The sequence below is a fragment of the Phasianus colchicus genome, chromosome 2, assembly GCF_987193195.1.
Source record: "Phasianus colchicus chromosome 2, bPhaCol1.hap1.1, whole genome shotgun sequence".
Lineage (NCBI taxonomy): Eukaryota > Metazoa > Chordata > Aves > Galliformes > Phasianidae > Phasianus > Phasianus colchicus.
Window position 1 is genome coordinate 55,283,852 of NC_143437.1, and position 22,011 is coordinate 55,305,862.

The following is a 22,011-nucleotide window of genomic DNA, read 5'->3' on the forward strand; positions in this document are numbered from 1 at the left end:
CACGTGAGTTCATACATAGGTACACAGCAGCTGATAATCTGCAAATCAGTATTGGGTTTCCCGATATTAATATTCTCTTCTTGTTCCCTAGTGTCCCAAGAATGCTGGTCCACATTAAATGCCCCTCTGAACCTCTGCGCCCTTGAGCAACCTGATAACCAGGAGGTGGATACACAGCATATCCCCAGGAATTTCCTCATGTTTCTGGAGGGTGAGGGCTAGCAACTGCCTGTGAGGGCTCAGACTCATTCTGAAACTGTCCTGAATTCAGAAGGTCAATTGCAGGATACATGACACAGTTAGGGAAGAACTTGCCCAAAGATTATGTGACAAGTCCCTCTATGGAAGAAATATTTCTCAGAAAGAGCTCACTAATGGGATATATGAAACAGGCTGTGGGCAGAAGAAAACAACCTTGGGGATCTAGCAGTCTTTTCCTGTACCACGTTTTCGGGGAAAAAAAAAAAAAAAAAAAAAAAGGGGATATGAACACAAATCTACCGTTAAACCCAATTAGCAGAACAATTCATTGTCTGAATGACTGCAACAATCTTCCCTGTTCCACATAAGCCCCTTCTGACAGATAGCCCTGTCCAGAGCTTAACCACCTGCACATCCTTTTAAAACTCCTTTCTTACTTGCCCAAACATCTATATCAATGTATTTAGGTTTCCATAGCATTTTCATTAAACCTGCTGTTGTCCGAGCTCAATATCTACTAACAACTAATCTAATTTCTGTTGCTCTGAGTAAATAATTTTTCTACTATCTCTGTCGCTTGGCTCATTCCCTATCTGGCTAGCAAGAAAATTAGGAGCTAGATAAATAGAAGCCCTGTGGCTTTTATCTCAGTGAATGAGCCTTTGCCTTGTTCCTAAGTGAATCTCACCTACAGTTTGTGTGCATGTCTGAATGAGGTCTAGAAATTACAAGGAATGGCTCCTCGATTTCTAGGTTGTGGTTTATGAATTTGCCAGATGAGATGAACTAAAGAATGAAACATCAAAATGATCTCAAGTTGTATATAGACAATATACAAAACAGCTAACTTAAACAGCAGCAACATCAAAGCTTTTCTGTATCAAAGTTCATTATACAGCTAGAGATGGGGACTCCCAGAAAACTAAGGATGAGGAATAAAACAAGAAAGATTAATCAGTAAGACGCTATGGATGCAGGTTCTTTTTTTTTTTCTTTTTTTTTTTTTCTTTTTTTCCCCTTTTTTTTCTGACAATAAAGCTAGTTTAAGAGAGAATCTACTGCTATTATCTCAACTACTTGTTCTTTCCTTTTCACTGCAATTCATAAATGCTTGGGTTTCTTCAAAAGTAATGCCTCCTATTCATTTTCATGGAAACTACCACAGATATAAAGAAAAAATAACACTATTTGATAAAACACATTCTCAACTGCAAACCACTATTTTTCTACACAGACACCACCATTAGCTTGCATTTTCACCAGCAACAAACAAGAGCCTGCATGCTACACTCATAAAAACCTGCACTAGAGGAAGTGACTAAATGTTGCTGTCACTGCTGCTGAATTGCATCACCTACCACCTCACTGTACTCACATCCATACTTTGGTCTCCATATATGTTCAGTGCCAGTGAATGTCAGTGGTTGCCAAGGTTTCTATATGAAGGAATTCAGTGACAATGGGTGCCGTTTTTTCTGTATGTAGGAATTCAGTGACGCTCCTTCGCTTCATATGCACTCCCACGTCAGACGCCATGCTGTCAGACTGCCTCTCTGCTACCATCTGTTGCATGGCAACAACACGTAATGGAATATTGGTGGGAAGGTTCAATCTCTACTGCAGTGCACAAACAACTGCCTCTGTGCGCACACATAATAAAATAGGAGGCATGAATTTTGGAGCAGCCCTGTCTGCATTGGTTCTGGTGAACAACTTCTGGTATAAAAGTATCAATTGCATCACAGAAATGATAGAAACAAACAAACAAACAAAAAACCTCCAACCACTTGTTCTTGTATGCTTGGCCATGTAACTCTTCACTTGTCATTCACTTGAAGAGAGATTAGCTGACAAAATTTTAAAGTTCCTGTCAGCCAGGTTATTTCTGGTGTTGAACCGAAAAGACAGAACTTCAAGGCAATGACCAAACTCTGCCATGTTTCTACCTCTGCTAAATAAATTCATCAACTTGACTGCTATTCTCTTCACTAAAAACATGGAAGGAGTGTAAAAACATTAAGATGGAGCTGGCAAAATCAAAATGAAAAATATTGTCTGAGTAATGAATATCTGGCTATTGGCATGATATTCCAGCAATGTGTGAAAAGTACAACAAACAAAGATTTGTGCAATTTAGTAACTCTTAAATTACATGAACCGTTTACCCCAGTCTGGCTAACCAAAGAGAGACAATAGACTATTCTAAGAAAAGAGTAGAAAGATGTTCAGCACATGCTCAGCAAACAAACATTATCCTAGTATATATTAACTGAGAGATTTTGCCTTTCATATATATAAATAAATTCTTCAGATATCATGTTTGTTTATTTCAAGCATACAAATTTTTTCATTGGTTATACCAAATCTTCCTTGCTTTTCATTATCCCACTATTCCACTATTAAGGAACTCTGAACGTAGCTTTCATCTCCAACTTATTTTTGAATTATTTATATCCACAAATACCTGTACTCTTACTTGTGACAATAACACTTGATCAGAAGATAAAAATTGAATAGGTCATTCTTCCTTCTCCTCCTTCCTCCACCAAGAAATCAAATGTTGAATCATGCAGGTGAAAGCTTTAATTGAAAACTTCACCATGAAAAAAAACAGTCACAGTTAGCATGGCTGTGTTATCTAACTACTGAGGCTGGAATAAAGAATCTGTTTTTCTCTTGTCTTAGAAGGGATGCTTTCATTGTTAGAAAATCTTAAACAATGCATAGGCCCATGGCTTCAAAAAGAGTTAAGTGAAAAACAGAGTGTTTGTCAAAAGAAAGGCAGTAGACTGACTCTATTGAGCATAAGGAGGACAGTACAAAGCACTTTGATCTTTTGCTCCTTTTGTTTTTATGTTGAAAGAGGACATCTTCAGAGCCCTGGAAGTCAAAATAACATATTTCCCAAATGCATTACTCATACAAACATTTTTGAGGATAAATAAATAATTGAAAGAAAACACATTATGTGAAATGTAGGTCATATTGAAATTATAGAAAAAAATGTCCAGCGATTTGAGTCAGACTTTCACTCTCTTTTTTGCATTTAGCTTGGCATTCACTTCAGCTTCACTCTCTTCCTTCTACTTGTTGGACATATACACTATTTTGGTTGGAGAACTTCATTTTTAATTGCTTTAAAGCTGAATTATCTGAGACTGTTTCAGATGTTCACCACATTTTTTTCAAGCTTTGTTCTTTGAAAGAGCATTTATCAAGTCTCCTATGATTTCTCTGTCTGCATTCCAGCAGAAAGTAACAAAACTGAAAAAGGACATAAACTCATGCAACAGTAGCATCTTTCTGGGGGTTGCTTTTGCAGTTTCCACTACTTTAAGGATCATACCTAACACTTCAGATGTTTGTTGATCACCTTCAACATATCCTGTAAGAATCACATCCTTGGTATTCTTAATCATTTTATCTTACCGGTACACTTTTCCTTCTAATGTTGTAGCGGCATCATCACCCTCTTCCCTCCTTCCCACATAGATCCAACTTACCTGCACTCTGTCCCTGCCTTCCCTCCTTCTTTTACATTCCTCCCCTTCCTCTCCCTCCACATTTTTACAGATATAAGACCATTAGCCAGTCTCACAGAGAATGTGTGGCAGAACCTTAGCTGCCTGACCATGCCTGCTGCTCCCATTTGTTCTCTCTTCTTGCATCAAAGGTGATGCAAAGTCTGGTGAAAAATACAGGCAAGGACTGCATATTGGAAGAGCAGCTACCTGAGAAGGAGGCCTGCATGGCCTCAGATAAATGCAAGATTGCATCACCCAGGTAACAAAGTAAGAATTGGAAATACTAAAGTACAAGTTACTTAATATCTGACAGCATTTTGATATGCAATTTTTAATGGGATTGCATTCAAGATGAGTAGGTAACCAAAAATGTAAGGAGATTAATGTAGAGTCAGTGTATTTTCCACGTCCAGCCCCTGGCAGATACATGCTGTGACCAAGTGTATTTAAACAGTCAGTGTGTCCTATCTCATGTTTCAGAATCCAGGGGAAATGCTGGTAAAATGTAATGTCTGAACAATATCGTGTTTTTTAAGGCCAATGAAAATGTGAACCATATCAAGTTAATCCTAGGTAATTTAAAACATAAAAATGCCACAGTCCTTACACTGAAGCTTTTATAAAACAGACTGAAAATAATAATTTAAAAAAAAATGAAAAAAAGGAATAGGACAAAATAAGAGATTACATTAAATTTGTTGTAAGATTCAAATTAATTCAGCCATCTCCAGCTTCATTAAGTGTTACAATGAAGTTGTTATAGAAGGGAGTGAGTATGGCAAAAAATAAGGGAAAGAAGAGTGAGGGAAGGTGGGAACAGTGGATGAGCAGGTGCACGAGCTCTATATCAGGCAGTCAGACATCAGAGAAGATAGGCAGTGCTAGGAGAGAGCTCCAGAAAGAAGTATTTTGTTCAGCTGTTTGATCACATAAAGTCTCTGGTAGGTTTCAGCTGCATTTTATCGCAAGAAAAATCTACCTGCTGGTGCAGCACTGAAGAAATGCCCTGTATGGCCTCCCTCCTCCCCAGCAGTAACTATATCAGTTGCTTTTTGTAGTTGTTGAGGCAGAGTCAACCTCCAAAAGAGACAGGAATGTGGATATGGAAGACCACTGTAGCAAACAAAGCTCTCACATGCCAAATATTCCACGTTTGCTAAGCAAAAATATCCATAACTAATATTCATGAAAATTTTCAGTATAAAAGCACAAAAAAATCTTATTCTTGTTTTTATGTTGATTATACTGTATTTATGCCCTACACTGTGTATACTGTGTCTACCACTTCTTACTTCATTTACAGTTTAGTACAATACTTCAGTTCCTAAGACTTCAAGAGATTCAGTTTGGATGTAAAACACTGGAGTTCTTCAGGAAGGTTTCAGAGGTTTCAGAATAGAGGAGATTTGTGCACCAAAGCTAAGCAGGGATATTTTTTTCCCTTTAAATTACCTAAAACAAACATCAGATATTAAATGCTTGTTCTACTAGTTCAAAACACATGGCAAAGAGATGCAATATTTTGCTTCTGTATCACATTCATAATCCAAATGCATCATTTTCCATACTTGGCCAGATTTTTCTTTCACTGTCTTCATTTTTAATGTTAGAATGCTCTACAAGGATCACTTGCATTAAAATAATAATACAAGAATAATTCCTAGTTGTATTGACCATTGAATGAGATCTTTCTTAGGTAATTTTCTTCATACTGCTGACCTTGGTGATTCTTTTACTTCAAATCAATGTAGAGCTGGCATGTACAGTAGCTGCTTACCCTAAACTTTGATTCCAAATTGTGGTGTGGTGAAGGGAATACGAATGAAATAATTACCCAGAACATGCAATCAGCCTGAGATTTGTGCCACAAAGTACTGTTTAGGTCAAGAGTCCAGAAAGACTCAAAAAAGTTTTGGATGTTCATGGATAGTAAGTACATCCAAAATAAGCATTTCTTAAAGCCCACAGGAATTCATGGAGGGACTTAGGTTTCAAGGCACATATCAACATCTAGCTAACATGGGTCAAGAAGGACATTTCTGTGGCCAGTTCACTCTGTAATATTTTTTGAAGCAGCTGTTAGAGGTCCTTGTCAGAGACAGAAAGCTGAACTAGAAGCTGTTGCTGCAATTGTATGTGGCACTCTTACATTTCTTCCTGCAAAGGGCAGATCTGTTTCAACTATTCCAAAATCCAAAGTAAACATTTCTGATGGTATGGAACCTAGGAAAACTATTTCTAAATGGCTATTTGGTAAATGTCTGCATTTCTCTTTGCAAATGGACTGTTTTCTTTGTTTTCCCTTATTATATCTCATGAAAAATTATCTGAAAATACAGCAGATGTTTACCATATCAGCAATTTCATTGCTGACAGAAGAATGTTATGTGATGACAGGTTATTTGAAATAGTCAGAGGGACTGTGTGATAGGTGAGACCATAAGGCACTCTGTGCATTAGGACTGGACAAAGTCTACCCAAATATTGATGGAAGGCAAAATCACAACCTCTTCTACCACCTGATATCATCAGGGTCTAAATTTTGGTATACAAAATATACAGACTCCTTATTGTTACAATAATTTAGCTGATAATTAAGCTGGTTATAAATAGTTTAAGAGTGGCATAATTTTGATAGCATGCTCTTCTTTTCTTTTTTTCTTTTTTTCTCCCCTGAAATTTCCGGCAAATTCTTCTGGGACACAACTAAGTTCTGTGCAGCATACTGTAGCCACGAGAAATCTTTGTTTATGCTTAGACTTCTCCAGCACAGAGCCCATCCAGAGCTCCGTGGGGAGAGGTGACACAGGCAGTTTCAATACTCAGCCACAGCAAGTGATTTTTCAACATTTCAACATTTTTGCAGAAGTAAACAATGTTCATTTGAAATTAAGAAAACCTTTAACTTGGGCTGCTTCTGTTTGTTTTGCTATCAGAGGAAACAGTATCTTTTTTTCAGTGTCTTTGTTTCTTTTCTCAAAAAAGTAATGTACCCTGGATACCTGCAGATGGCCAAATGACATGGAGAGTATCTCAAAATGATAAAATTTTAAAAAAATGTATTAAATCTGTGATCAGCGCCATATTTTTAAGATACCAGTTGTGCTAATGTAGAAAAAATATATATAAATCTATGGAGTCTGTCTTAAAGAAATAAAGCTAATATGAGCATCCTGTGAACCCTAAAAAGCAGCTCACTTGCATTTGGATACTCTGGCTTAGTTGGAATAACACGTCAGAGCCCCATGAGTAAATGTTAACATTCCACATTCATGACTTTCACAGATACACCAAAAAGAAAAAAAGAAAAAAAGAATTAAATTTTGCACTCCTAAATACTGTAACTTTACTTCAAAGAACAGATTCTTTCTTTCTCAGCCTCAATTTCTCACTCACTTTTTTTTTTTTTTTTTTTTTTTTTTAATGCAGTAGAATTTAAAACGAACATTTTTTTATGTTTTTGGAAACAAACATTCAAAAGTTATTCAAATCCCAAGAGATCTGAAGTCAGGCACTAACTGTAGAACAGTGACATTTAGCATTGCCTATAGTAAGTTTAGGCTCAGTGGTTTAAACTAAGTACTCATTATTTCCACTAATCTCACTGGAGCTAAGCTTAGAAGAATTTAGCCCTTCATCCCATCTGATGGACCAAGAGGTGTCAAAAAAGGCATTCATTTCATCCACCTCCATAGATGGGTCTCTTCTAGATCATGATCTCACATACACAGCACATAAGATCTCTACACATGAGTGAGCTTCATTGATAATAGGCACTATTTGTCACTCTACCTGCGTATTCCTTTTCTGCATCATATTTCAAGCTTAGGAAGTTAACTAAGCATTTGAGCAGGAAATGTTCTTTTCACCATATATGTAATTAGATCTGAAAGTAATGCCTCCTATTTATTTCCATGGAAACAACCACGGATACAACAAACAAAATAACACTGTTCAAGAGAGCACCTTTTCGACTACAAAACTATTTTTCAACATAGGCACCACCATTAGTTATGCATTTTCACCAGCAATAAACAAGGGCCTGCATGCCGCACTCATAAATATATGCTCTGTATCCACTTCTTAAACACACTACCATAATGAGTGGTTACCAGTGCTCACATCCACTGTTTGAACTCTATAAATGTTCAGCAAGTGTTGATGAATATCAGTGGATGCCATTGTTTCCGCATGTACGAATTCAATGACACTTTTTTGCTTCATATGCACTTCCATGTCAGACTTCTTCTCTGCTGCCATCTGTCACATGGCAACAACATGTAATGGAACATTGGTGGGAAGGTTCACCTCTGCTGCCACACCACCCAACATCCACCTCTGATATTTTGGGCCAGCATACTGAAACAGGAGGTATTACTTTCAGAGTAGCCCTTGTATATCCAAGACTCATTCAGATCATCAAAGCATACAAATAATGCTGGGCTTCTTAGAGAAAACCAGAAGGCCAAAGCACAGTCTTTGTTTTAGAATCTACATTTAGTCACTTCTACCTGTTATAGAGCTGCTGTCATTGTTACTGTGTCTGTAGACAACTGATAAGGAAAATAAACGTATTTGATTAACACATTAAGAATCATAAAATAATGGCTTCAATTCATATTTTAAAGAAAAAGCTAATAGCACAGTATATTTAGATTTCCTGACACCTCCTTTTTAATGGCCCATTTCAGAAGCTGTAGCTTTTCCAAACTTCAGTTGTTTGATACAAAATTTTCCATCTGATACATCTCCATTGGTCCAATTTTGATTATTTTTGTTTGTTTGGGGAAAATTATAGTAAAAATAGTTCAGCTGTTTTCAAGCAAAAGGTATTGGAAAAATAAGTTCTATCCATATGAACTAAATTCAGTAACATTAAACTGAGTGTTTTAAATTTCAGATTAAAACCTGGGATGGAGGGTGGTAGGAAAGATTAAGCCCCCTTTGTATCAAGGATGTGCTTTTTGCCATCCCCATGAAACTTGACCCTAGTTGATTGAGTTTCATGCTGCTGACAAGGATGGGGAAGGAAGCCCACACATGTTCAAGAGATTAAAGTTTTAGCAGTTTAAGAGGCTTCCCTTTCCCTTACTGTCATTCCTGACCTCCTGAATAACCCGTGGAGATCTGGGACATGTCCTCTGAAGACTTTATACAGTTATGCTAACTGAAGAGATCAGTGGCATAGAACAGTGTCTTCCCCTCCAAGTCCTCCTTAAGGTATAGAAATTTGATGTTGCCTTATTCATTTAGAATACTGCTCCTCCCTATTTCTGGATATTTCTTGGCTTTCTTTTCAACTAAGTTGCTTTGTTCCCTATATTTGCACAAATATGGGAACATTCCAACTAAAATTCATGCTTCTTGGGCTATATCAAAAGAGAGCTGACCACCAGGAAGAGGGAGGTGATTATCCTCCTCTGCTCTGCCCTTGTGAGGCCTCACCTGCAGTACTGCATCCTGAGGCCCCTAAACAAGAAGGATGTAGAGCTGTTGGAGCAGGTCCAGATGAGGCCATGAAGATATCAGAGGGCTGGAGCACCTCTCCTATGGAGACAGATTGAATTTGCTGGATTTGCTCAGCCTGGAGAAGAGAAGGCTCTGGGAAGACCTCATTGTGGCCTTCAAAATACTTTAGAAGAACTTATAGTCAGGAAGAATACTGATTTTTTTTACATGGTCTGATAGTGATAAGACAAGGGGGAATAGTTTTAAACTAAATTAAAAGAGATTTAGATTAACTGGAAATTTTTCACTGAGAGAGTGAGAGAGAGGCATAGACCTCCCAGAGAGGTTGTGGATGCCCCATTCTTGCAGGTGTTCAAGGCCAAGTTGGATGGGGCCCTGGGCAGCTTGATCTGTTGGGCGGCAGCCCTGCCCAAAGTAGGGGATCAAAACTATCTATAGGTAATCTATAAGGTCCCTTCCAACACAAGCCATTCTATGATTCTTCCCCACTGCTTATGTTTCTTTTTGTTTTGTGAAGTGCCAAACATCTAGGTCAAATAATTTTCTTCTTCACCTTGTCCTCTCACTAGTACTACCTCCAGTGTCCTGGTGGATGAACTGCTACTCCATAGAGAGCTGAAATACTGGGGAAAAAGGATCAAACACAACAAAACAAGATATTTTCAGCTGAACTAGCTTATTGTATCTTAGGCATAGCTGTTAAAAAATATTTTACCTTCGACAGGCAGATATGATGAAAAAATATTTTACCTTCTACAGGCAGATATGATGAAACTTATGGCAGTATTTCAAATACTGTAAAAGTTCAAATAAAAAACAGATTTATTTCAATTTCAAGGTAAGACTTCATGGGACCTGAAGTCTGTATGCCTCGTTCTTTGAGCTGAATTTTTTGGGTTCTGGGTTTTTTTTTTTTGCTTTTGTTTGTTTATCTTTGGTTTTATTTTTGTCTATGCAGTGGATTCACATGTTGGGCCAGACAGCCAGACAGTTATCCCTTCATTTCTCACTGTTTATCCTTCTGGAAATGTTTAAAAAAAAAAAAAAAAAAAAAAAGTTAAAAAGGAATAAGTAAAGATAAGTAAATAAAGATATGAATAACCTATTTCAATAAAATGAATTTGTTTATTAAATGAAGATAGTTTTTTTTTTTTTTTCCTAATTGTGTTTTGGATAAGACAACTGGATGACAAGATAAAGCAAACATTGAATTAGTTACACAACCTTGTGGTCACCAAAGGGTGAGAAGAGATGGCATCTGGTGTAGTGGTAAATAATTGGCAAAGACAAAAAGAGTTTTCGGGTTCACTCATTGTGAGAAAAACTAGAATGCTGTCCAGAACCAGCTATTTTTCAGCTGAAAGTCTGCAAAATAATGTGCACAATGGGAGAAAAATGTATGAAAGAGAAATGATTTAGGGAAAAAAATGAAGCATTATATTAAAATAAATTGATGTTATGGAAAACCGATGGCTGTTTCAGTGTTGAGATGATCTACATTTTGACAGAATGAGAACAATGATTTTGTCTTTGATTTTTATATTTGATACAAGAAGGATTAAAAATAATAAACCCCTCACATTTCTATTTTAAAAACTATTCATAGCAACAATTCAGCTCTTCTGGGAAAAGTTAAAAAAAAAAAAGAGCTACCAAATTTAGTCGTAAGATAACTTGCCATTGGTTGTGCACTCTGTATGCTTTGGTGACTGTGCTGTTCAGAAGAACAACAGTAAAGCCACAGATAATAGATAAAATTTTTCTTCAACTACAAAAAGGAGAGATAAGGTTTCTGAAAACAAATAAATAATCAAAAACCCACTAGGAGATATGAGGAATGAACAAGTATTGAAGCAGATGCCAAGTACTGAAGCAGATGTCCTTCCTGAAGAATGCCAAAAATCAATCTGATGTCAATGTCCCACTAGTACAGTGAAATACTTTGTTGACTGCTGAGCTTAGAAAGGAGTTCATGAAGCCTGTGGGCACCATGACAGTAGAGCACCTCATGCTTATCTTGCCCAGGGAGATCAGGGAGATGGTGGCAAACAGCAGAACTGAGAGTTCATGAAATGCAATATCTCGCTGTCACTACCAGGCTGTGATCTTCCCTCGCCTTAAGTCAGCCTGGTGAATGCCTCCTGCTCCAGCATTATGAGGAACTCGGGATGGATGGACTGCAAGGGGGACAGCTTTGCCAAAATGGGTCATTTGCCAGAACACGGGTTGTGGCTGCCTCAGGTCCATCCTGGTGCTAGTTGAATGTGGCACCACCAGGTTAGTTCAAACAGATCTGTTGTTTCTATTTTCAGAGGCATTCCACATTCCTACACTTTCTGAAATAAAAGCCTTACATTCTGTAAGCAAGCACAGTGTGGATTAATTTTACATTATGATGATTCACGCCAACTGATACGGGGTCCAAGATTGATGCGAAAATATAGAAAAAGACAGATTTGAGATGCAGGAAACAGGTTTCAAGCAAAGTCTGGAGGAACTATGTGCAATTTAGAGAAGAATCACTGCAGAAAGGGGAAGGCTTTAAATCTATCAGTGTTTCTGGCATTTTTAATAAACATTAAATTAACAGAAAATACATCAGTAAAAGCCTTGTTTTCTGAGGTGATACATGAGTGATACAACCCTGACTGATCGAAGTCCAGAAATGTATCAGAAAATTAATTTAGGGAAGAAAGCGGAAACAAGAATCAAGACTCTCTAAATCCTTAAACCCTTAAATTCTCTTTGTTTTAGGGTTGTGGATAAGATGTACTATTAATTATACACAGGAACGGTGATTGCTTTCAAGCCCCGCTCTTAGAGGTCACAAATCCTGTCACATTTCTGTGCATTTGCTTTTACTGGCTGCCCTGATGGCTGTGCCACCTCTAGCACCAGGAAGCACATGGAGCTTCCTTTCCATTTGGCTGCTGAACAGGAAACGCTGGAAACTTCAACCACCGTGAGCACAGCGCCAAGAGCAGTGGTGGAAGAGCACAGCAGGAACTGACACATGCTCCGGCACTGCAGCTCATTCCAAATTGAAGGTCATCAAGACTGTGAATGTGCTCTCCCAGCCTACTCAAAACAGTACATTCTTGAAAAATGAGGAATGCTGACCTCAGGTACAAATACTGGAAAACGGTCTGGTTAGTCTGGAAATATAGCTTGAGCAAAATTAACTTGCTCATCTTATCCAGATTCTAGCTATGTCACTTGCTCTAGACTATGTGCTTCCTGTCCCTTTTGTTTGATAGCATTTTTTGATGTTAGTACAGATTGCATTTTAATTGCATTCCTAGTTACATTCTAAGTTTGATTCTGCCTTCTTGCCATATCAATACAAGGGAGGGATTTTCCATTATTCTTACAATTAGCACTAAGAAGATCTGTATGTATAAATATAAATACAAAACCAAACTAACTAAACCACTATCACTAATAACAACAAAAACTGACTCTGATTAAACATAGTCAAATATTAGTGCACAGAAAAATTAAGTTTGGAAGGGAACTCTAGGCATTGTGTAGCCCAAGTTCACTAGTCAAAGAAGGGGAATCTAGAGTGGGTTCCTCAAAGTTTTAATATCTCCAAAGATTTGGCCATTTTCACTGTATGGAAAGATTTTTCCTTACGTTTAAATGGAATTTCTTTCATTTCAGTTTGTGCCTATCGCCACTTGTGCATTCATTTGATACAACTGAGGTAATAATAATAATAAATAATGTTAATGCTAATGCAGGAAATATTTAGATAAAGGGAGATAAAGAAACAGACATTGTCTCAAACAAAATGGAAGATATTACAAAAAATGTCATTTATAACACTCCTTCTCAGATAAAGAACAGCAGAAACTATTGAACCAAGCAATGTTATATGTTGCAGGCTGAGAATTATCATCTGGGAATTCCTTTACTGAATTCTGTTCATGAATGTTCTGTTAATTCTGTGTTGTTCCATAGGTTGTTTTAATTTCAGTCTTCATGACTGTTGCTCATACATATGATCATAATCTACTGTCCTTTAAGTAGCTGGTCTCTAGCTTCATGTAGACTGAGGAACATGTAGCTGTCCGTACTCCTCTTTCCATCTTCTACCTACATTTTGGGTATCTAATGAAGCAATCTTTGTAAAGGAGGCACTTAATTTTCTCTACAGTCAGGACAAGGCATTTTTCAGTATTACCATAAGCAATTCTGTTAGCCTAAGCCTAGTATGCAATTTAAGCTAACCCACCATGTACCTTCTAGGAAGGCTATGATTACTTTGTGCCTGTGCATGATTCCTTTTGTATTTCCAGACTACTGATTTACACTTCTGCATTCTGGGGCTTAGTGACATCTAACATCGATATTATGATCAATTTTTCAGAGTGGAAAGTGCTCTCAGAACATTAAAATCAGTATGCTGTACTCTGATTTTATGTCTTTGCATGTGTCTTTTGATCACAGGAAATTGTTATTTGTCTGATAAGAAAGACTCTTGAAGAAAAAGAACTTTCTATAGAAAATTCTGTTAAATGCTGAAAAATAAATATCCACAGAGTTAAATAGCAGCAGGGACTCATCAACCTATTACAGGTCACATAAGAATACAGTAATGGACTTCAGAGTAGGACTACTTTTTTTTTTTTGTATTTAAAAAATACCTTGAATCACCTCACATGTTAGGGAAGAATTGAAATGAAAGTCCTGAGAACTGAGTAGCCTCTATTTAGCCACACTGCAATTACTTAGGTCTTTCCATGCTGCTAAAACATTACCAACAGAGCTGACCGTTTCTGACAGCAACAGACAACCAAAGATTGGCACGAGTTTAACTCCATTTACTCCGTAACTTCCAAACTGACATTTGGAAAAAATAAATCATATTACGATTACCGGGAAGACAAGTAGTTAAATCTGACACTCATGTATATTACTGTACGAAGCATTTGGAAGCTATGTGAGTTTTCAAAAATATGTTGATCTGTATTCTTAAAGTGACATATTAACAAATATCTGCCAAGAAGTAGCCGTTCATTTTATATGAGTTATTATCTCCTTTTGATTCCCGGATGAATTTGTGAAATATTTTGAGCTGTCCACTAACAGAAAATTAAATAATGAGATATGAATTCACCTATTCACATTCCAATTTCCTTTTTCATTGCATAAGCATTGGTATTAGCCAAAGAAATGTCTAAACAGTGCAGGAATCCAACTCTGTCTTTGTGATCATTTGCGAAGTATAAGATTTTACCACTGTCCAGTAATAAATCATGTTGTTGCTCACATGAAATTAGTTTTGCCATGTTTGACTTGCATTAACTATGCTGGAAGTTTTGTAACATGGACTCGAACCTAGTAATAACCATCTTGAAGAAAAGTGTTAGATTTGATTGAATACCATCATTAGCTCACCCTTGCTATTATTGAGCAGAAATCTTACTGAGAACTGATGATGGAAACCAGCAGGCAGGGTTATCAGTTTATGTAAGCAAAAATGTGAATCTGACCTGATAGGATTCTGACAAATTGAAATTATTTTTTTTTCTTAATGCAGTGGCAGAAAAAAAACTCCAAAAACTAATTATCTTAAAGATATTCCATCAAATGATAATGATAAGGAGATCCAAAATATTTTCTTCAAAATCTAATGTGATAGAGGAGTATTAGAAGCAATTCAACTGTCTCTGTTGTGAGTACCTAGGTTAATAAGTGTACTAATCACTTCTTAAAAGCCCAGCACTGAACTAAATTGATTATTTCTTGCATTGTAAAATTCAGCTGCATCTGAAAAATTAGACATTACCCATGAAAGTAATTGAAATTTTGGCAGTTACTTATTTTCAACATTTTAATACACGTAGGGAAAATTCATGTTAAAGAAAGAGAACATTAGAAAGATCCTGCTTTTCAGTGACAATGCTCCAGAAAACTGCACATTAGTTCTGTTTCAAACATCAATCCAAAGACAAACACCCAAATTTAAGCTTAATCAGGGTGACAGCTGTCAACTTAATTAACAGAAGGTGAAAGTTTTAGTTCACAGATCTTTGGGGCGGGTGAACAAAGGATGTTTGAAAAGGAAAATCCAGATCAAGCCTTGCAGGGTCAGGTCCCAGGAGGGGTTCCACAAGCATCTGTGGCTTAAATAGTCTTTGATTTCATTGCCCAGTCTTCCTAAGAAGGAATGCAAAATATAGAGGAAAACTGATAGGCTATGCGTACATTTTCTGCTCACTGCAGTCAGACTTGGTGCTCTTTTGCCCTACCGCACTCATATAATTTTTTTATATTAAAGCAGTTAGACAAAATAAGCAGATACTTTTGAATATGCAAGAGAATACTTTTCCCATTTCACCCAGATGTGAAATGGAAACCAAGCTGTTTTGAAACTTCATGAGAAATATAGAAACAATACTCAAACTTCTAACAACTTGGGGACATTATTTTGAGAAGAAAAAAGATAGATTCCAGAATGTATATTCGTATGAAGAATAAATTAGCTATTTGAAGAAAAGCAATGAGTAATTCCTATTAAATGATGTAAGTTTCTTCACAAGTTTCAATTCAGAAGCAAATTACTCCCTCTTTTACAGAAAAAAAGACCACATTAATTACACCAAGATATTTTCTCCCTGAAGAGCTCTTCTCTGAGTGTGCAAGTGTTTCAGATTTCCTTTCTATCTTCAGGTCCTTTAGAAAGAGGTACTGGCTTTTCACTGTAGAATATTTACTGATAAGAAATAATGATAAAACATATAATCTTGGATATACTACAGTAGTTCTGATGTTAGGCATGGATCCATCCTGCAAAATCTTCAGTTACATGGTGATGGATCTTATTCAACACAAGGCTTTTCAGTAAGGAGAGATATACAGTTACGTTTAGCAAGGCTTCTTTTCAGGGGGTGGCAGAACGTAAAACAAAGCAATAGACAAAATCCTGTAGGTATGCACAGGTCCAAGCAAACAAAACCTTACTTGAGCAGGAGGGTTGCAGATGTACATCAGGTGACATAAATGATGGTGCACAAAATAAACCTCTAGGTATTTACCCCCACTATCTCTGACTCTGCATAAAATATTAGACATGCTTTCTGATTTCATACATAGTTGCTGTGAAAGGCTTCATTTCAGCATTTTGTTTTTGAGATATTAGCCATGGCTTCATGAAGTTCTTTCAGAATATTTTTCTTTGTTTCATTACACACAAAAGGAGACAAGATACTGAACAGTTTACAAGTCTAAAACAGCTTCCTTTCTGCTTCTTGCCACAAAAATACAATATTCCAGGAAATGTAAAGCACTAAGACCGAAAAAAAGATTATTTCATCAAATGGATTAGCAATTTGGCCCAAGTAATAAGCATGAGTGTGCTTCTGAATGTAAAAAAGATGGGTTGTTTCTTAGTGATACTGCATACACAGAGAAGCAAAGGCAGACCAGGCTTCAGAACTGCTACTTTAGTATCCAGTTACTATTCGTATTTCTTTTCCTGTTAACATTTATGCAGTGTTAAAAACAAACAGTGACAACAAAGCCACTAACAAACAAGCAAAAACCCAAAGTAACCAGAAATATCAAAATTTGGACTGTTTTTAAATTCTCTTCATCCATGTTCAATCTGAACTTGCAAGTGGGAAATCTTGAACAAGTTACTGTCAGGCTCTCCATTCTGCACAAGATCACCAAATTAAAAACATTTCTTACTTCATGGTTTAGCACTCTGCAGTCTGAAGTTAAACTGTTGGCCTCAAACAGTTTTCAAGCCATATAAAATCAAAGCATCAGTGTTGCTGACAAAATCATCTATGAATTCTACTGCTAAAGCATATTATTTGTGTGCATCTTAGCTACTTGATGGAGTATGGGTCTGTGTGGGTCTACAGACTTTATAAGTCACAGGCATCCAATCAACCAATTTTTTTTGCAATTAGCCCTTTAAAAATATTTCCAAAATTTTTAATGACATGAAAGGTCATTTATATATATTGATCAGCATAAAAGTACAAAGAAAAATCACATATTTCCATAGATAGCAAGAGATCTGTTTCTTATCTCAGATCTCATTTTTATCTGATGAAGAGCTTGAAACGAAAGTATAAAATAACAATTTTCAGGTAAATTTTTAATAAACAGGACAGCTTTGGGAACTGGCCAAATTATCTATCATCAGTTGTTAAAATAAAACTGCCACAAATTGCAGAGTTGCATATATAACTTGTGAATTACTTACCAGCCCAGTCTTGTCTTGCTTCTACAAACAATCCTAATGGCATCTATGGAAGCCACTTAACAGTGACAAGGATCTATCTAACTGAAGCCTAATTTAACACGGTTTAACTGTTCTCTGTGATCCATAGTAGGAACAAAGAACTGTTAAAATGAAGCAGTCCATTCAGCAATACTTATTTTAAATTTATTTTGTTAATAGCAGTAACTTTGCTATTTTGGAAGCTGTCCTTTTCACTGCTGTCTCAGTTTCCTAAGTAATAAACAATAAACATACCTCAGTCTGTGAGGCCTTCTGATCTGGTATCCTGAATGCCTTGATTTAAACTCCTTGAGGAAGTCAAGGCGACCTTTCAAGGCAGTACATTTGGGTATCAGGCGTAATCCTTCTGCAGGCCAAATTAAGATTATTTATTTAAAAACACAGCTGCCTTGATAAAGGAAGCCATGTAGTTTTGTCAGAGCACAACATTCAGTAGCATGTTTGAGATCTCTCATCCTGTTGCTTCAACCCTATCACCCTAGGAAAGAAAAAGAAAACAAATATAAAATAGTGGAACTCAACATCAGCAAAATAAAAGCACTTTCCACATGGCAAGGCTGTTCACAGAGCTGCCAAGGTATGTAGATGTAAAACCTTCCATTTTTGTGCTGGAAGCAGAGGTAAAAAATACTCTCCTTACTATCTTTGCAAAAGATGAAAATATTTTGAGTCTTGAGAGGAATTTAGTGATTCTTTTTTTTGTTTTCGATAACCAGTTTAACGACTTTTTGACAATGAGAACTTATACAAATTTTTTAAGATTTGTTCTCCCAAAAAGCTATTGTTGAATTAATAGAACACTGAAGCACCTGATAAAGTGTTTTATTTTTCTTCAAGACATCAAATTCTCAAGCGATATCCAGAGAAATAGATTTACTAAAAGGGCACAAAATAAATATCATTGGCTCCCACGTAAATTCTATACATGAATACAAACTCCAATGACATTTCATGCAGATAAAATCCTCAAATATGACACTAATTTAATGCAATATATAGAAATTGTCAGCATACAAAGGTTTTTTTCTATTTACAATAACAATATTGTAAATAGTACAAAAGATAATGATCTATTTCATTATACTATGCACTGAAACAATAAAAATTGCAATTAATGAATGCTTTTTTAATTTAGATATCTATTTTTCCATTAATATTATTAATATTATATCTTCATTATTCTATTTAAACCATTTGAAATTTTTAATTAATTATCTAAGAATGCGCACTCCAGAAGTCAGAGTTTAAAGCCAAGAACTGAAAGGCTAAATACCGTCAGAAGTCGCAGCCATTCTCTGTTAGCCCATCAGTTACTGGTTTGGAATATTCTGGTATCATCTATAGATATTTTGTTACTGAACAGCAATTTACCACAAGAAGTTTCACCTACAAATTGGAAGGCAATAATATTTTGGAGGAACTGTTATGGAAGGGGAGTTAGAAATTCAGAAAGTTTCCAATTTTGTATAGAAATATTTTATATTGAAATATGAATACATTTATGCCGGTTTTACAGCCAGCATTCGAATGCAACCATAGTTCAAAATCATCTGAGCTAAAGCCCTAAAAATCAATTTGCCTTCCATTTTCCAAAGCAAATTCAGGGCTTGATACGTCCTTCATCCCATTCACAGCATTGTGATAGAGATCATCCCAAAAGTGCACATTCTACAGTGATGACTTTTTTATGTTTCATAATGCAATGATAAATCAAATTTAACATGATGATATGAGTAAGATTAATTGCAAATAGAAGAACATGAAAGAATATGGAAATTTTGAAAAACTGTAAAAGTGACTGTTTCCAGCAGAAAAAATAAAGAAAATGTAGGGATCTAACAAAATTAAATATGGGAAAGATAATATATAATGCATATATATATATACACACATATATTCCTGCATATATATAATGTAATACATATGTAGGAACAACAAAAAATGATCCATGAAAATAATGCAGTCTGTCACAGCTGCAGCAAAGCAGTTAAAAAATAGCAAGATGTTTCTGAAGGTTTCAATCCACAGGTGTATTGCATCTCGAAGTGAACAAACTGACTCACATCATATACTTTCAACAGTATTCTGTAAGTAAAGGAACATATAAAGTATAGTCAAGCAAATGGAAAAAGGCTTTTTCTCTAGACTAAGAAATGATAAAAATGGCTTGGCATCCAGTGAAGCAAGGCAAAACTCAAGCAGTGTAAGCAAATTGCCAAACTATTAAGTACCCACAAATAAAGCCTACAGGTATAGCAAAAAATAATATTTTGCAGTACCATAGACAAGTACTGAAAAATACTATTGGATGAGGAAATCATTCTTCATTTCAGATGCAAGTAGATGGATAAAGAATTTAGAAATTCCAATTTAGACTAACATCTGCAATGGAAGAATAATACTATAGTTGCTGTTATCTGCAGCTACTAATTTATCAACACCAGTGTCAATTAGTATAGCTAGCTGTTTCAGACAGTAATACATGTTCTAGAAGGGTTTTCATAGAGCCCTCTCACCTTCTGGTATGAGAACACAGAGGTCATATTTCTGTTATTGGGATGCAAGGAAATGAATCTCAACTGAAATAGGTTAAAACTGTGATATGATATTTACAAACACTTCACACCAAAAAAAAGATAAAGATAATTCAGCATAGGTACAGGCCTACAGGCACCAATTGATGAGTACTAGCTAGCCCTGGACTGGTCAGGCAGTTCGATTTAATGATCTTTGTAGATCAGTTCCAGCTGAACTATTCTGAATACTAAATATATAAACTCCCAGAGTCTACCAAGAAGGAAGGAGGAAAAAAAGAAAGAAAAAAGAAAGAAGAAAAAAAAAAAGATGTGCAATGGCATGTCAAGTTGCTTAAGTATTATTCTTAAAGAAGAAGAGATCATTAGGTATTTATTATCACTGAGATTACTGAGAGCCGCATACCAGAGCTCTAAGGCACATTAATCTTATTACCAAAACTACACAGATGTGTTTTATAGAAGTTACTGATGTGCATAGCTGAATTCTAAGCTGAGACAACCTTGAAGAATGAAAATATGTAAACTTAACTTGATCCTCAAGACATTCAGAAACATCAGCAAAACTAGTTACAGGTCCATTTTAAAAGCACAACTGGGAAGAATCCAAAAGAAATTATATAGTGGTGGAAACTTATGGCTGCATAGTCTCTGTTTAAACGGTCAGGCAATAGTAGAGATGTTTCACAGGCCTAGCAAGAATGCTGGAATTACAAAGATGAGATAAGAATATGCAGTGCCAGATGCAAAAAGACTCAAACCCCAGGTCACTCAGAAGAAAATTACCTCAAGATTATTGGTGGATGTGTTCTGAAGTAGAAGCCTGTAGCCAGCATATACAGAAGTGATAAACTGTCCAAAATTTATAACAGAGATCTGCAAGTAGTTGAATAACTGTTATATATGTGCAGACATACATCTAGCAATAGAAATAGTGAAAATTTCCAGTCTAATTTTACCAGTATTTTAGGAAAGTAGGAATGGACCAAAACTCAGTGCAGCAAAACTAAGGCATACAATTTCACTACAGAACACAATTCACCCTTGTGGATGCTAGACAGGCTATAAAACACTGCTACAGCACACATTATAGCAAAAACAATGAAATATTTCAATAAACACAAATATTGTCTGATTTTAGATGCTAAAATCTGTGCTGAGAGATCATTTTCTAATCTCTGGTTGTCAACAGCATGTCACTACTGTCCACAGAAAAATCTGATACTTGAAGGCAAAATACTTTTACCTGGCTTCGACCAGATTATTCCAGCTTTGATTCTTTTCAATCAAAATGGAGTCAGAACTGATTTATCATTGCCAAATGTTTTCATTGTAACCAATTATTGTTTATCACTATCTATTTGAGATACTTTCATTGAGTCTTCTAAAATGACAAAGCTGTGTATATATTCTGCCCTATAAATACAGTGGTAATAAAAAAGAGAAAAGAAGACGTATGAAAGTTGAAGCCTATTCTGGCAGGCAAACTAATGACTAATTCCCATCAAACCAGACACAAGCCAGAGAATTTCCTGGGCATACACCGAATACCTACAACTAGACTATATATATCTTAGTTATAGTTATCAACTTTGAGTCAGACCCCAAAAAAGGGAGCTTGCCTTTTCTTCTGAAAGTTGATGGTGCTTTGACTGATTTGGGCATGTACAGTTTGTTAAAAGGTTTTCTGACGGCATGGTACCCTTAGTGACTATTCTGTAGCCACACAGTTTGTGACATGGCACTGGAATGTAATAATGCTTTGAGGATAAGTATGAAGTTGGGTGGAGGACAGACCTTCTTAAGATGCACTTGTCACTACTGAACTACTCTACTACTGACCTGTAGGAACCTGGGCCTGCAGGCTTGCATAAGTTCACATTGTTTTAATCCTGGGTGAAACAGCCAAATTTGATCAAAACAATGGCCTCAGGGTTATGTTCTGCCACTTACCTGTCTTGTATCAAATGATGACACAAGACCATGATAGTGACTGTTAATGAGCTGCACACTTGGAGTG

At 36.2% G+C, this 22,011-nt stretch overlaps 1 long non-coding RNA gene across 1 annotated transcript in view; it reads right to left on the reverse strand.

Annotated features, from left to right (window-relative positions):
• Window positions 1–22,011, reverse strand: part of LOC149919036 (uncharacterized) — a 64,506-nt gene that overhangs the window by 32,945 nt on the left and 9,550 nt on the right. Inside the window, exon 2 of the long non-coding RNA XR_016464729.1 lies at window positions 17,692–17,935. This is a non-coding gene — a long non-coding RNA (uncharacterized LOC149919036). The remainder of the gene's footprint in view (window positions 1–17,691; window positions 17,936–22,011) is intronic.